Source organism: Equus caballus, chromosome 1 (assembly GCF_041296265.1).
Source record: "Equus caballus isolate H_3958 breed thoroughbred chromosome 1, TB-T2T, whole genome shotgun sequence".
Lineage (NCBI taxonomy): Eukaryota > Metazoa > Chordata > Mammalia > Perissodactyla > Equidae > Equus > Equus caballus.
This window is the reverse complement of record NC_091684.1, coordinates 984,283-1,000,256: the sequence shown is the minus strand read 5'-3', so window position 1 is coordinate 1,000,256 and position 15,974 is coordinate 984,283.

Below are 15,974 nucleotides of genomic sequence, written 5' to 3'. Positions count from 1 at the left end.
ACATAGGGGTGCATGGGACTTTTGGAATTGCTGATTTCAAGTTCTTTGGATAGATACCCAGTAGTGGGATGGCTGGGTCATATGGTATTTCTATTTTTAATTTTTTGAGAAATCTCCATACTGTTTTCCATAGTGGCTGCACCAGTTTGCATTCCCATCAGCAGTGTATGAGGGTTCCTTTTTCTCCACAACCTCTCCAACATTTGTTACTTTTTGTTTTGGTTATTTTTGACATTCTAACAGGTGTAAGGTGATATCTTAGTGTAGTTTTGATTTGCATTTCCCTGATGATCAGTGATGATGAGCATCTTTTCATGTGCCTATTGGCCATCTGTATATCTTCTTTGGAGAAATGTCTGTTCATGTCCCCTGCCCACTTTTTGATCGGGTTGTTTCACTTTTTGTTTTGAGTTGTGTGAGCTCTTTATATATTATGGAGATTAACCCTTTGTCTGATATACGACTTGCAAATATTTTTTCGCAATTGGTGGGCTTTTTTGTTTCAATCCTGTTTTCCCTTGCCTTGAAGAAGCTCTTTAGTCTGATGAAGTCCCATTTGTTTATTCTTTCTATTGTTTCCCTTGTCTGAGAAGACATGGTGTCTGAAAAGATCCTTTTGATACTGATGTCAAAGAGTGTATTGCCCATATTTTCTTCTAGAAGCCTTACGGTTTCAGGTCTTACCTTTAGGTCTTTGATCCAGTTTGAGTTTATTTTGGTGTGTGGTGAAAAAGAATGGTCAATTTTCATTCTTTTATATGTGGCTGTCCAGTTTTCCCAGCACCATTTGTTGAAGAGATTTTCTTCTCTCCATTGTATGCCCTCAGGTCCTTTGTCGAAGATTAGCTGTCCACAGATGTGTGGTTTTATTTCCGGGCTTTCAATTCTGTTCCATTGATCTGTGCACCTGTTTTTGTACCAGTACCATGCTGTTTTGATTACTGTAGCTTTGTAGTATGTTTTGAATTCAGGGATTGTGATGCCTCAAGCTTTGTTCTTTTTTCTCAGGATTGCTTTAGCAATTCGGGGTCTTTTGTTGCCCCATATGAATTTTAGGATTCTTTGTTCTATTTCCATGAAGAACGTCATTGGGATTCTGATTGGCGTTGCACTGAATCTGTACATTGCTTTAGGTAGTATGGACATTTTAACTATGTTTATTCTTCCAATCCACGTGCATGGAATGTCTCTCCATCTCTTTATGTCATCATCAATTTCTTTCAGGAAAGTCTTGTAGTTTTCATTGTATAGGTCCTTCACTTCTTTGGTTAAATTTACCCCAAGATATTTTATTCTTTTTGTTGCAATTGTGAATGGTGTTGTGTTCTTTTTCTGTTAGCTCATCATTAGAGTATAGAAATGCTACTGATTTATGTAAGTTGATTTCATACCCTGAAACTTTGCTGTAGTTTTTGATTATTTCTAATAGTTTTACAATGGATTCTTTGGGGTTTTCTATGTATAAGATCATGTCATCTGCAAACAGTGAGAGTTTCACTTCTTCATTGCCTGTTTGGATTCCTTTTATTTCTTTTTCCTGCCTAATTTCTCTTGCCAAAACTCCAGTACTATGTTGAATAAGAGTGGTGAGAGTGGACACCCTTGTCTTGTTCCTGTTCTCAGAGGGATGGCTTTCAGTTTTTGCCCATTGAGTGTGATGTTGGCTGTGGGTTTGTCATATATGGCCTTTATTATGTTGAGGTACTTTCCTTCTATACCAATTTTACTGAGAGTTTTTTTTTTTTATCATAAATGGATGTTGGATCTTGTCAAATGCTTTCTCTGCGTCTATTGAGATGATCATGTGGTTTTTGTTTCTCATTTTGTTAATGTGGTGTATCACATTGATTGATTTGCAGATGTTGAACCATCCCTGTGTCCCTGGTATAAACCCCACTTGATCTTGGTGTATGATCTTTTTAATGTATTGCTGTATTCGGTTTGCCAGAATTTTGTTGAGGATTTTTGCATCTACGTTCATCAGTGATGTTGGCCTGTAGTGCTCCTTCTTTGTGTTGCCCGTGTCTGGTTTTGAGATCAGGGTGATATTGGCTTTGTAGAATGTGTTAGGAAGTGCTCCATCTTCCTCAATTTTCTGGAATAGTTTGAGAAGAATAGGTATTAAATCTTCTTTGAATGTTTGGTGGAATTCTCCAGAGAAGCCATCTGGTCCTGGACTTTTATTTTGGGGGAGGTTTTTGATTACTGTTTCAATTTCTTTACTTGTGATTGGTATATTCAAATTCTCTATTTCTTCCTGATTTAGTTTTGGGAGGTTGTAAGCATCTGAAAATTTATCCATTTCTTCTAGGTTGTCTAATTTGTTGGCATATAGTTTTTCATAGTATTCTCTTATAATCTTTTGTATTTCTGTGGTATCCGTTCTGATTTCTCCTCTTTCATTTCTAATTTTATTTATTTGCATCTTCTCTCTTTTTTTTCTTAGTGAGCCGGGCTGAGGGTTTGTCAATTTTGTTTATTTTCTCAAATAACCAACTCTTTGTTTCATTGATCCTTTCTACTGTATTTTTTGTTTCAATTTCTTTTATTTCTGCTCTAATTTTTATTATTTCCCTCCTTCTACTGACTTTGGGCTTTGTTTGTTGTTCTTTTTCTAATTCTGTTAGCTGTCGTTTGAGATTGCTTATCTGAGATTTTTCTTGTTTGTTGAGGTGAGCCTGTATTGCAATGAATTTCCCTCTTAGGACTGCTTTTGCTGCGTCCCAAATGAGTTGATATGGCATCTTTTCATTTTCATTTGTCTCCAGATAATATTTGATTTCTCCTTTAATTTCCACAGTGATCCACTAGTTGTTCAGTAGCATGTTGTTTAATCTCCACAGTTTTGCTTCTTTCCCAGCTTTATTCTTGTAGTTGATTTCTAGTTTCATAGCAATATGCTTGGAAAAGATGCTTGATATTTTTTCAATCCTCTTGAATTTGTTGAGGCTTGCTTTGTTTCCCAACATATGGTCTACCCTTGAGAATGTTCCGTGCACACTTGAGAAGAATGTGTGACCTGCTGTTTTTGCGTGGAGTGTTCTACATATATCTATTAAGTCCATCTGGCCTAGTTTTTCTTTTAATTCTACAATTTTCTTGTGACTTTGTCTGGATGATATAGCCATTGGTGTTAGTGGGGTGTTGAGGTCCCCTACTATTATTGTATTACTGTTGATATCTCCTTTTAGTTTTGTTAATAGTTGCTTTATGTAATTTGGTGCTCCTGTGTTGGGTGCATATATATTTATAAGTGTTATGTCTTCCTGGTGGAGTGTCCTTTTTATCATTATAAACTACCCCTCTTTGTCTCTCTTTACCTGTTTTACTTTAAAGTCTACTTTGTCTGATATAAGTAAGGTGACACCTGCTTTCTTATGTTCATTATTAGCTTGGAGTATTGTCTTCCATCCCTTCACTCTGAGTCTGTGTTTGTCTTTGGGGCTGAGGTGTGTTTCCTGGAGGCAGAATATTGATAGGTCTTGTTCTTTAATCTATCCTGCCACTCTGTGTCTTTTGATTGGAGAGTTCAATCCATTTACATTTAGAGTGATTATTGAAATGTGGGGGGCTACTGCTGCCATTTTATCACTTGTTTTCTGGTTCCCCTGCATTTCCTTTGTTTTTCATCCCATGATTTTTGGACTACTAATTTAGGTACGTAGTTTTCTATATTGGCTTTCTTTTTATTTGTAATTTGTGTCTCTATTCTTGTTATTTGTTTAGTGGTTACCATGTGGTTTGTATAAAACATCTCATAGATGAAATAGTCCATTTTCTGATAGCCTCTTATTTCCTTAGATTAAGCCATTCCATCCCTTTCCTCTTCCCCTTCTAGGTTGTGATTGTCAGATCTTTTTTTCTTCCTTCTTGTGTTGTGAGTTTGTGGTTAAAAATGACAAGATTATATTTATTCTTGGTGTTTCCCTTCCTTTTATCTTTAATTTTATACTTAGAATTTGCTAACCTGTTCTGATGGAGAGCTGCAATTTTCTGATTTTGTCTTTCTACTTATCTCCTTTGTTCTGGGTTTTGTAACCCTTTTCCTTTTTTTTTTTTTTCAGGTATGACGGTCTTCCTGAGCTCTTCTTGTGTGTGTGTGTGGGGGGGGGGGGGGGCGCTGGTCTTGTGGTGATGAACTCCCTTAACTTTTGTTTATCTGGGAAAGTTTTTATTTATCCATCATATTTGAAGGCTAATTTCACTGGATAGAGTATTCTTGGCTGCATGCTTTTGTCCTTCAGAGTTTTGAATATATCATTCCAGTCTCTCCTAGCCTGTAAGGTATCTGCTGAGAAATCTACTGACAGCCTGATGGGGGTTCCTTTGTAGGTTATTTTCTTCTGCCTGGCTGCCCTTAATATTTTCTCTTTGTCCTTGACTTTTTCAAGCTTCACTACTATATGCCTTGCAGTTGGTCTTTTTACATTGATAAAGTTTGGAGATATATTAGCTTCTGTCACATGGAGTTCCACCTCTCTCCCCAGGTTTGGGAAGTTCTCAGCCATTATTTCTTTGAACAGGCTTTCTGTCCCCTTCTCCTGCTCTTCTCCTTCTGGGATACCTGTAATCCTTATGTTGCATTTCCTAAGTGAGTCGGATATTTCTTGGAGAGTTTCTTCATTTCTTTTTAGTCTCAGTTCTCTCTCCTCCTCATCTGAAGCATTTCTATATTCCTATCCTCCACATTGCTAATTCTGTCTTCCATATTATTCACCCTACTGTTCAGAGAGTCCAGATTTTTCTTAATCTCATCCATTGTGTTCTTAATCTCCAAATTTCTGATTGGTTCTTCTTTATAGTATCAAGTTCTTTTCTGACATAGCTCCTGAACTCGTTGAGTTGTATATCTGTATTCTCTTTTAATTCATTGAGTTTTTTTAATGATAGCTATTTTGAATTCGTTGTCATTTAGGTTATAGATTTCAGCGTGTCAGGATTGTTTTCTGGGTACTTGTCATTTTCCTTTTGTTCTGGAGATTTAATATACTTTTTCATACTGCTTTATGGCATGGATTTGTGTCTCCGCATAGAACAGAGTTTGGTTACTGCTTCCACTTGCTTCTACTGGTGGGGAGCAGGCAGCAGCTCTGTAATCTGCACCAACCAGGATCCCTGTCAGCTGTTCCTGACCAAGCCTGGGCCCCTCCTCATGATCGCAGTGGCCCTGTTGGGTCTCCCCTCAGCTGTGGGGACAATCAGAAGGGGGCCTAGGGCTGCTGGTGCCTGCTCTCGCAGACCACCTAGACATGCTCCCTCCTTAGGGTCTGCAGTGGTATTATGGGCTTTCACAGCAGCCAGGAGCAGGTTCATCTAGACTCGCATCTCTGCCACTGTCAGGTCCCACAGGATCTCACTTGTCCACTATGGGCTTCAGCAGAGCTATGGGTCTCTAACCATACACAAATCTAGCTCACCCAGCCACGCCACTTCTGCCCCCAGGGCCTCCCAGCCTTTGTGTTTGCTGGCCGGGGCCTCTCTGCTAAGGCTGAGTAGAGGCTTTCCCTGCAGCTGCTGTGGAACTGTGGATTTTCCCCCTGAACCAAGGAGCAGTCATGCCGGGGCTCCAAATTTTCACTGCCTGCTTGCGTGGTCCCACTAGATCTCCCTTGCCCCCTTGGGGCTGCAGCAGGTGTGTGTGTGCTAAATGCAGCCAGTGGGTTGCTCAACTGGCCGAACCCCTTTTGTCCCAGGGTCTCCCAGCCTTTGTGATTGCTGGGTGGGGCCTCTCCACTAAGGCCTAGTAGAGGCTTGCCCTGCAGCTGCCATGGGATCATGGATTTTCCCACTGGGCTAAGGAGCAATCTTGGGGGGCTCAAGGCTGTAGTCACCTGTTTCCACAGTCACACCACCAATGTGCGTGCACGCACACCCTCAGTGCCATGGTGATGCTATGAGCGTGTCAGCTGGGAGAGAGTTGCTTGCAAGTACTAGGCTGTCTGGGGGTCAGAGAGTTTTCACCTATCTCCACCTCCACCCAGGGGGACGTCCATCCACCTTCTGATGTATAGCAGCATAGGTCTCGCAGGTGTCCTGAGGTGCTGTGTGGATATTCTTTGTTGAACGAGGAATGTCCAATTAGTTGTAGTTCAAAGGGGGAGAGACAAAGAAAACTGCTCGCTCCACCATGTTGCTGATGTCACTCCTGTTTGCTCTCTTTTAATTGGGTGGTTTGTCTTAGTATAAATTTGTAGCTCTTTACTGTCAACTTAAAAAGTAAATTTACCTGTTATTTTACCCTCAAAATGAGTTTATTTGAGAATAGCCAGAAGAATTATAATTTTGGATGTGCATGCGATAGCTAACCATAGACAAATCTAGAGAACTAAGGAGGGAGCTGCTTTTATAGAGAAAAGGGGGAGACAGAGGGGCTGTCCTAAAGGAAAGTTCATTGGGGGAGAGTAACAGTTCAGGGCACAACAGCTCCTCATTGGCTGAGCTGAGGTGTTTCTTATTGGCAGAGGTGCAGCATTTCTCATTGGCTGGGCTGTGGCATTTCTCATTGGTTGAGCTGTGGTGTTTCTCATTGGCTGGGCTGCAGTGTTTCTCATTGGCTGGGCTGTGGCATTTCTGATTGGCTGGGCTGAGGCATTTCTCAGTGGCTGAACTGCGGCATTTCTGATTGGCTGGGCTGCTTCCAGGTGGGGAGAGAAATAGGCCTTCAGTAGCAAAGTAGTTGTACTTCCTGTTGGAGATGTAAGCCTCCATCTCTTTCTGTTTGGAGTAGTTAACGATGTATGCTAGGCTGTGAGAACTCCCCCTACAGGCCTTCGTGACCCAGTTTGAGGTTTCTCTTACTCATTACACATTATATATATGTAGTTTAGATATGATCCCCTTGACAGACATGTGTCAAGAATATTCTCTCCCAGTCATTGACTTGCCTTTTTACTTCTTTAATTGAAATCAAGAATTTTAAATTACAACAAAAACCAGACCACTTTTATAAAATTTTATTTTCTCTTTGGTGCCTTTCATGTCTTGTCTAATAAATCTTTGTCTACCGCAAAGATATAAAATAGTCTATATTTTTTCTAAAATCTGCAAACTTTTAGCTTCCACCTTTACATCTATTAGCAACCTCAAACTGGCTTTTGTTTATCTCTTGGAATCAAGATAGATTTTTTAGACAGAATTATCCATTTGCTCCAGTACTATTTATGAAAAAGAACTTACTTTCCTCATTGAATTGCATACATTCCTTTTATAAAAATTGAATGTTATGTATGTGTGGACATATTTATTGTCTTCTTCCACCCCCCCGCCCCCAACAACTGGTAACCACTGACAAAAGTCAGAGTTTTCTATTTTTCCTCATATAGATCTTGCATATATTTCATTAGATTTGTACCTAAGTATTTCAAATTTTGGGTGCTAATGTAAATGGTATTGTGTTTTTCATTTCAAATTCCATTTGTTCCCTGCTGGTATATAGGAAAGTGACTGGCTTTTGTATATTACTCTGATATCCTGCAACCTTGCTGTAATTGCTTATTAGATCCAGGGATTTCTTGGTCCATTCTTCAGATTGTTTACATAGATAATCATGTCATTTGTGAACAAAGACAATTTTATTTCTTCCTTCTGAATGTGTATACCTTTTATCTCCCTTTCTTGCCTCACTGCAGTAGCAAGAACTTCCAGTATGATGTTGAAAAAGAATGATGAGAAGGGCCATCCTTGCCTTCTACCTGATCTTAGTGGGAAAGTCTCGAGTTTCCCATCATTATCTATTATGTTAGCTGTAGTTTTTTGTAGATATTCTTTATCAAGTTGAAAGAGTTTCCCTCTATTCCTAGTTACTGAGAGTTTTTATCATGAATCCATGTTGGATTTTGTCAAATATCTTTTCCACATCTATTGATATGATCATTTCACTTTTCCTTTTTTTTTTTTTTTTTAATATTGGCACCTGAGCTAACAACTGTGGCCAATCTTTTTTTTTTTTTTTTTTCCTGCTTTATCTCCCCAAATCCCCCCTGGTACATAGTTGTATATCTTAGCTGCAGGTCCTTATAGTTGTGGCATATGGGACACCACCTCAACGTGGCCTGAGGAGTGGTGCCATGTCCATGCCCAGGATCTGAACCAGCGAAATCCTGGGCCGCTGCAGTGGAGCACGCGAACTTAACCACTAAGCCACGGGGCCAGCCCCTGACTTTTCCTTTTTAACCACTTGATGTGATGGGTTACATTAATTGATTTTCAAATGTTGAAGCAGGCATTCACAGCTGGGATAAATCCCACTTGGTCATGATGTATAATTCTTCTCATACATCGTTGGATACAATTTGCTAATATTTTGTTGAGGAACTTTCCATTTATGTTCACGAGAGAGATTGTTTTGTAGTTTTCTCATAATGGCTTTGTCTGGTTTTGTTATTGGGGTAGTGCTGGGCTCATAGAATCAGTTAGGAAGTATTTCTTCTGTGCACATCCTCTGAGGGAGATTGTAGAAAATTGGTATATTTTCTCCCTCAAATGTTTGTTAGAATTCACCAGTGAACCCCTCTGGGCCCGGTGCTTTCTGTTTAGGAAGATTAGTAATTATTGACTCATTTTTTATAAATGAATATAGGCTTATTCAGATCATCTATTTCTTCTTGTGTGAGTTTTGGCAGATTTCGTCTTACAAGGAATTGGTTCATTTTCTCCAGGTTATCAAACTTGTGGGCATGGAGTTGTTCATAGTATTCCTTTATTATCCTTTTAATAAGATCTGTTGTGATGCCCATTTGTACATTTCTGATATAAGAAATTTGTGTCCTCTGTTTTTTTCTTAGTTAGCCTGGGTGGGGCTTATAGATTTCACTGATCTTTTCAAAGAATGAGCTTTTGGTTTCATTGATTTTCTCTATTCTTTGTTGTCTCTTTCATTGATTTCTGCCCTAATTCTTATTATTGCTTTTCTTCTGCTTACTTTGTATTTAATTTGCTCTTCTTTTTCTAGTTTCCTAAAACGGAAACTTAAGTGAACAACTTCAGATCTTTCTTCTTTTTTAATATATGCATACAACGCAATAAATTTCCCTCTAAGCACTGTTTTCACACCATCCCATAAATTTTGATGAGTGTATTTTAATTTTAATTGTTAAAAGTATTTGTAAATTTCTCCTGAGATTTCTTCTTTGCTCCATGTATTATTTAGAAGCGTGTTGTGTATCTCCAAGTATTTTGGGATTTTCCAGTTCTCTCTCTGTTCTTGATATCTAGTTTAATTTCATTATGGTCTGAGAGAAGATATTGCATGATTTCTATTCTTTTAAATTTGTTAATGTCTGTTTTATGACCCAGAAAATGTGGTCTATCTTGGTGAATGTTCCATGGGAGCTAGAGAAGAATGTGTATTCTGTTTTTGTTGGATGAAGTAGTCTGTAGATTTCAATTATATCCTGTTGATTGAAGGTGCCATTGAGTTCAACTATGCCCTTACTAATTCTTGCCTCTGGATCTGTCCATCTCTAAGAGAGGGGTCTTGCACTCTCCACCTATGAGAGTGGATTAATCTATTTCTTCTTGAAGTTCTGTTATTTTTCCTAACTAATTTGAATCTCTGTTGTTAGGTGCATGCATCTTAAGGATTGTTAAGTCTTCTTGGAGAATTGGTCCTTTGTCATTATGAAATGTCAGGCAGCCGCTGTGTGTCATGGACAATGGGCATAACGGGAGGAGTGGGTATCACATACCCCTTTATTATATGTGTGTAATAAAGAAGGACATTGTCGTCTTTATTCTTATTTCTGATATATTTCCTTGCTTTGAATTCTGCCATGTCTGAAATTAGCATAGCTACTCTTGCTTTCTATTGATTAGTGTCAGCCTGGTATATTTTTCTCCATCCATATACTTTTAATATATTTGCATCCTTATGTTTAAAGTGCGTTTCTTGTAGACAACATATGGTTGGGTCTTGGCTTCTGATCCACTCTGAAAATCTCTGTTTTTCAAATTGGTGCATTCAGACCATCGATGTTCAGTGTGATTATTGATCTAGTTGAATTAATATACACCACATTCTTTTCTGTTTTCTGTCTGTTGCTCTTGTTCTTTCTTCTTTTTGTTCATCTTCAACTCTCGTTCTGCTTTTTGCAATTTTAATTAAGAATGATATGGTTATATGATTCCATTTCTCCCTTTCTTAGCATATCATTTATGCTTCTTTTTTTTTTTTTTTTAACTTTCTTACCGGTTGCCTTATACTTTGCAGTGTACATTTACAGTTAACCCAAGGCCCCCTTTCAAATAACAATATATTACTTCACAGGTAGTGTGAATACCTTGTGATAACGAAATAATCCTAGCTCCTCTCTCCTATCCCTTGTGTCATTGATGTCATTCATCTCACTTATATGTAAGCATATATAAGTACACACACACAAGATATGTACACAACATACATAATCAAATACACTGTTGGCACTATTATTATTTTAAACTAACTGATATCTGTTAGCTCAATTAAGAAAAATTAGAGTTTTTATTTTATTCCTTCTTCAATGCTTTTTCTTTATTTTAGGTAGATCTGAGTTTCCAATCTATATTATTTTCCTTCTCTCCAAAGAACTTCTTTTAATATTCATTGCAAGGCAAGTCTACTGGCAACAAATTCCCTCAATTTTTGTTTGTCTGAGAAAGTCTCTTTTTCTCCTTCACTTTTGAAGGATAATGTCTCAGGGTACAGAATTCCAGGCTGGTGTTTTGTTTCTCTCAACACTTTAAACATTTCACTGCACTCTTTTTGCTGCATGGTCTCTGAGAAGTCGTCTATGACTCTTGTCTCTGCTCCTCTGTAGCAGAGGTGGTTTTTCTGCTGGCTTCTTTCAGAGTGTTTTATCTTTCATTTTCTATTGTTTTAAAATGATATGCCTGGGTGTGGGGCTTTTGTTTTTGGTTTTTTGGCATTTATCCTGCTTATGTTTTCTGAGCTTCCTGGATCTGCGGTTTGGTGTCTGACATTAATTTGGGGAAATTCTCCATTATTATTGATTCAATGTCTCTTCTGTTCCTTTCTCTCTTTCTGATATTTCCATTACATGTATGTTTTACCTTTCATAGTTTCCCTCAGTCCTTGAATATTATGTTCTATTTTTTTTTCTTAGTCTTTGATCTCTTTGCTTTTCAGTTGTTGTGAATTTCATGGGTATATCTTCTAGCTCAGAGATTCTTTCTTCAGCCATGTCCAGTCTACAAATAAGCCCATCGAAAGCATTCTCCATTTCTGTTACAGTGTTTCTTATCGTTAGCATTTATTTCCCTTTGGTTCTTTCTTAGGATTTCCATCCTCTGCTTACAATGCCCATCTGCTGTGCATGCTGTCTTATTCCCTTAGAGCCCTTAGCATATTAATCACGGTGTTTTAAATTCCTGGTCTGATACTTCCAACCTCCCTGCCGTGTCTGATTCTGAGGCTTGCTCTGTGTCTTCAGATTGTGCTTTTTGCCTTTTGGTATGCGTTGTAATTTCTCTTTGATTGCTGGATATGAGGGACTGGGTAAAGGGAACTGCTGTAAATAGGCCTTAGTGATGCGGGGGAGAGACGGAGGGCGGGGAAGCCTTCTCTGATCCTGTGACACGTCTCAGTCTTTTGATGAGTCTATGCCAGTAGTGTAGGCCATGGAAAACGCTCTGGCTTCTGCCTGGGCTCACGGTCCATGGCGTTTAACTTCTCTGTACCTCAGTTTTCGATGTTCATCCCGTACAACTAATTTCCCTAACATGCACTGAGTTTGCAGTCTGCCCCAGACCCTGTGCTGAGCGTCACGATCAAGTGTGAGGGAAGCAGCAGCTGGAGCCAGGTGGGGCCTCCACGGGAAGCGTCACCCAGGAGCATGTGAGTGAGCTTGTGGCTCAGCCAGGGTCGTAGTGAAGGGCATCTGCCTTTGAGAGAACCAGGCACAATCTGGATGACTTGGGCTTTCCAGTCTTAAATAAAATCTTTAAACTGATAAAAACAGCAATAACGTAGGATGTCAGCCTGACAGTGCCGTCTCTGAACCAGTGACTCACACCAGGAGAGGAAGAGGGAGGGCATGGCCCCGGGGGCAGAGAGGTCTGGGATAGGGTGGGAGTCAGAGTATTTGAATCTTTGTCAAGGGATGATGTGGCTTTGTAGGGTCTGAAGAGCTGGGCATGGATGTTTCCCATCAGGAAAATTGCGGCGTGCCCTAACAGCAGCACCGACAACCGCGTGTCCCCTCTCTGCCGAGCCTGTGCTGCTCCGGGATTGCACGCATCTCCTCATCTGCCCCGGGACTGGTGTGCGAGCAGGTGTCCTGTCCTCAGATCCTTCCGCAGGCCGTGCTCCTCTTCTCTCCCCGCCCCCACTCTCTGCAGATGTGGACCGCGTGCCTGATCAGCACCACGCGCTGCACAGACGACTCTCAGACAGCCTACGTGGACCCCTTTCCCAGGGATTTTGCTGCTGGGCAGGCGGTGGCCTTCACACAACAACCAAAAGAATCACAGAAAAGTGATGCACTTACAGCTTTGTAGGCGTTTGACGTAAAAACCCTGGACTTTAGGGGTGCATGTAATGTGGGGCTTGGGGTGGGGGACTCACAGGTGTCAGAAGGCAAAGGGCTGGGCTAGCACCTTCCACACAGAGCAAGAGTGGGGGCCTGGAAGGGAGGAGCCTGGGGTGAAGGGGCCTCACAGAAGCAGGTGGGAGACGGGAGAGTGAAGGAGGGGCAGCCCTGGGCCTGGGCAGGTCATGGCTCCGACCGTCTGCACACAGACAGTGAGAGGAGGGGACGAGAGTGGCTGGGGGAGGGGACTTTCTGAGAAACATCCCAGTGGAAGTGGGAGCATAGATAAGAGAGTAAGGTGCGGGTGACTTGAGAAAGTGGAGGTCTGCGTAAGAGGATCCTTCAAGACCCTGGGCTGTGAAGGAGATGTGGCTTTGAGGAAAGATTGTTTGCCTTTTTGCTTGATTTTAAAACGTGAACAGTGTGGAAGGAGCTGGGAGGGAAAATCCGTGACGCAGGAAAGGGGGCAGACTGGAGGAGGGAAGTCTCTGAGCACGTGGGAGGGAGGGAGACCTGGGGCAGAGCAGGAGGGCAGGGCCAGGAGGGTGGGGAAACTGAAGTCAAAGCGTCTCCCAGACACAGCAGGGAGACAATCCAACCAGATGGAGAGGCTGAGCGGGTCCCTGAGTCTCCGTCCATCCGTCCCAGGAGGCTGACAGGTGTAGGAAGCCCGGGTTGAAATGCAGCGAGGACTGGGCAGCCCTCTCTCTGCCCCCAAAGCCTGCGCTCTCACCGGCTCTGCATTCTCGCCTCCCAAAACCACATGCTCGTCATTCTGCAAACATAACTCTGTGTCAGAGCCTGTGGCAGGTCTCCACCTGTCTCTAATTTCATCTTTATAACAGTTCCACGAGGCAAGTTTATCCACACTATAGGAATGAGGATCCAGGCATCCATCAGCTAAGTCACTTGCCAAGGACACCACCGTCACCTCTTGTCATGGTCCCAGGCATCTATTTGTCTCCAGCATGAGGGCGGAAAGCCCCCGCCTGTGGACTCTGCCTGGACTGGAGCTGAAGGGGGATGATGACAGCAGCGGTTCTGTGCTCACCTCTCAAGACTCCGTGTGGCAACCCCACCGTCACCCTGGATCCTCCTCTGCCTGGACCACCACAGCCCCCAGACACCGAGCCACCCCCACCTCCTCAAACATCTCAAACAGATCCCCTTTCCACGGCCCCCACTCCCCGGCCTCGTTCTAAGTATGTCTTTCCTGTGTTTCTACACAATGATGTGAACCGGTTTCCCAGCCTGCAGCCCAGCCCCGTCTGTTTCCCGTGCTGGCCTCGGGGGATCCTCCTCAAAGCCCAGCTTTCTCCACTCAGGATCCTTCATCAGCACCATTGCTTTTGAAGTCCCGGCCCGATGTCTCACCTGACACACAGGACCTAGTCACCTGGTGGACCTCACCTGGCACACACAGCTCTTGGTTACCTGGCTGACCTTTGGCCTCAAGCCTCCTCCTCTGTTTGGGTCCCAGCATCACTAGGCCCCGGGGGGTGTGCCGCCAGCTCTAGGCCGCGCCCTTGCAGCAATTCCATGTTCTCGTCTCCCTTCCTGTCGGGCCCGAGCTGCTTGCTCAGCCACCCAGTTCCCTGCGGAAGGAAAGGAGGGAGGCAGGAGGGAGGCAACCCCACTGGCTGTGTGTGGAGTGCCTGTGATACCCCAGGAATGGTGCCAGGCCCTGCAATGTGCTATTGGTTTTAGCTCAATGCCGGAACCAAGTTGTAATTTTAACGAAGGCACAAATACATGCGAAGTTTCATAATTTGTTGATCGAGACGCCTGTTAGATCTTTCAGATAGCAAGTCCTCTGCCAGGTACCTACCTATGAGGTCAGCAAACATGTGAGGACCACGGGGCACCAGGCAGGGCAGCAGCCAGAGTCTCTGCAGGTGGGTGCTATATGTTATGTACGTGGTGAACCGTCCTGTCCACACTGACCATCACCTCCGCACTGACTGCTATGTCCACCCTGACCATCACCTCCACACTGCCTGCCATGGCCACCCTGACCATCACCTCCACACTGCCTGTCATGGCCACCCCGACCATCACCTCCACACTGCCTGCCATGGACACTCTGACCATCATATCCACTCTCACTGTCATGTTCTCACTGGCCATCACCTCTACACTGACTCTCATGTCCATGAGAGTCCACATCAGTGACCATACAGTGACCATGACATCCACACTGCTCCATGTCCACTTTGACCATCATATCCGCTCTCACTGTCAGGCAGTGAGGTCCACACTGACCATCACGTACATCCCGATGTCCACAGTAACACATGTCAGCCTGACTCAGACAAGGTCACTTCTGTCCACTCCCCAACTCCCAGCCCATAGGACTGAGTCTGCTGACCTCTGCTGGCCTATCTGGACTGACCTCTATGTGCCTTCTCCCGCCATTCACTAATTTCAACCTCCCGGCCTGGAGGTCAAGCCCAGTTGACACAATCCTTTGTCCATCCAGGAGGCAGGACAAGGGGAGTTTGTCTGTGGGGGTTGTGAGCAGAGTCTGGGCTGCAGACACGATCTGTCAGGAGACAGACAGCCGTGATTCAAGTGGACGGGCCCCGGGGAACTGGTGTGATGGGGCCAGGACCACGCCGTCAGGAGGGCAGAGGCTTTATTCTCAGGGATGGGGCGGCTCTGCAAGGAGCCTGAGGAGGGGCAGCCAGAGCGGGGTGTGAGGAAAACAGGACAGCAGGTGGGCAGCAGCGGGCCAGTGCCGCCGAGAGCCCTGGGGCAGTGGATGGCTCGTGGTGGCGTCCGTGCTCCTCAGCAGCTCTGCTCCACACGCAAGGTCAGCGCCTACCTGACAGTCTGTTCGGAGGATGAAGGAGTAACTTTGTGCATGCCTAGTTGTTGCTGCCACACGCTGCAACACGGACGAACCTCGAAACACACCCAGGGAGAGAAGCCAGATGCGAGGCTGTGTGATTCCACTTCTAGAATGTCCGCAGCAGGCAAACCCGCCGAGGGTGAGGCTGGCCGGTGGCCGCTGGAGGCCATGGGAGGGGGTGTGGGGTGACTACTGAAGAGGTGCGGGTTCTGCTAGGGGTGTGGAAGAGGCTCTGGAATAGATAGCAGCGATGGCTGCACAACGTTAGGAATGGACTTAATGCCACTGAGCTGTGCTCTTTGAATGGCTAAAATAGTCGGCTTTATGTTATGGGGTTTCACCACACACACAAAATGTAGAGCTGTTGGAAAATAGTATCGTCATCACCTTGAATACACAGATTTTTACTTGTCAGTTACAGCTCAACAGGGAAGAATACAAATGCAATGTAAAAAAGCGCGAGACCTTGGCATCAGTAAGTGCTCAGACTGGCTCAGCCCCCGACGTGGCTGCTGCGGTTGCTGCTGTTGTTGGCCTGCCCTGCAAAACCCAGCCCTGCTCAGCCTCCTGCCCTCAGCCCCTCTTACCCGCAGTTCCCT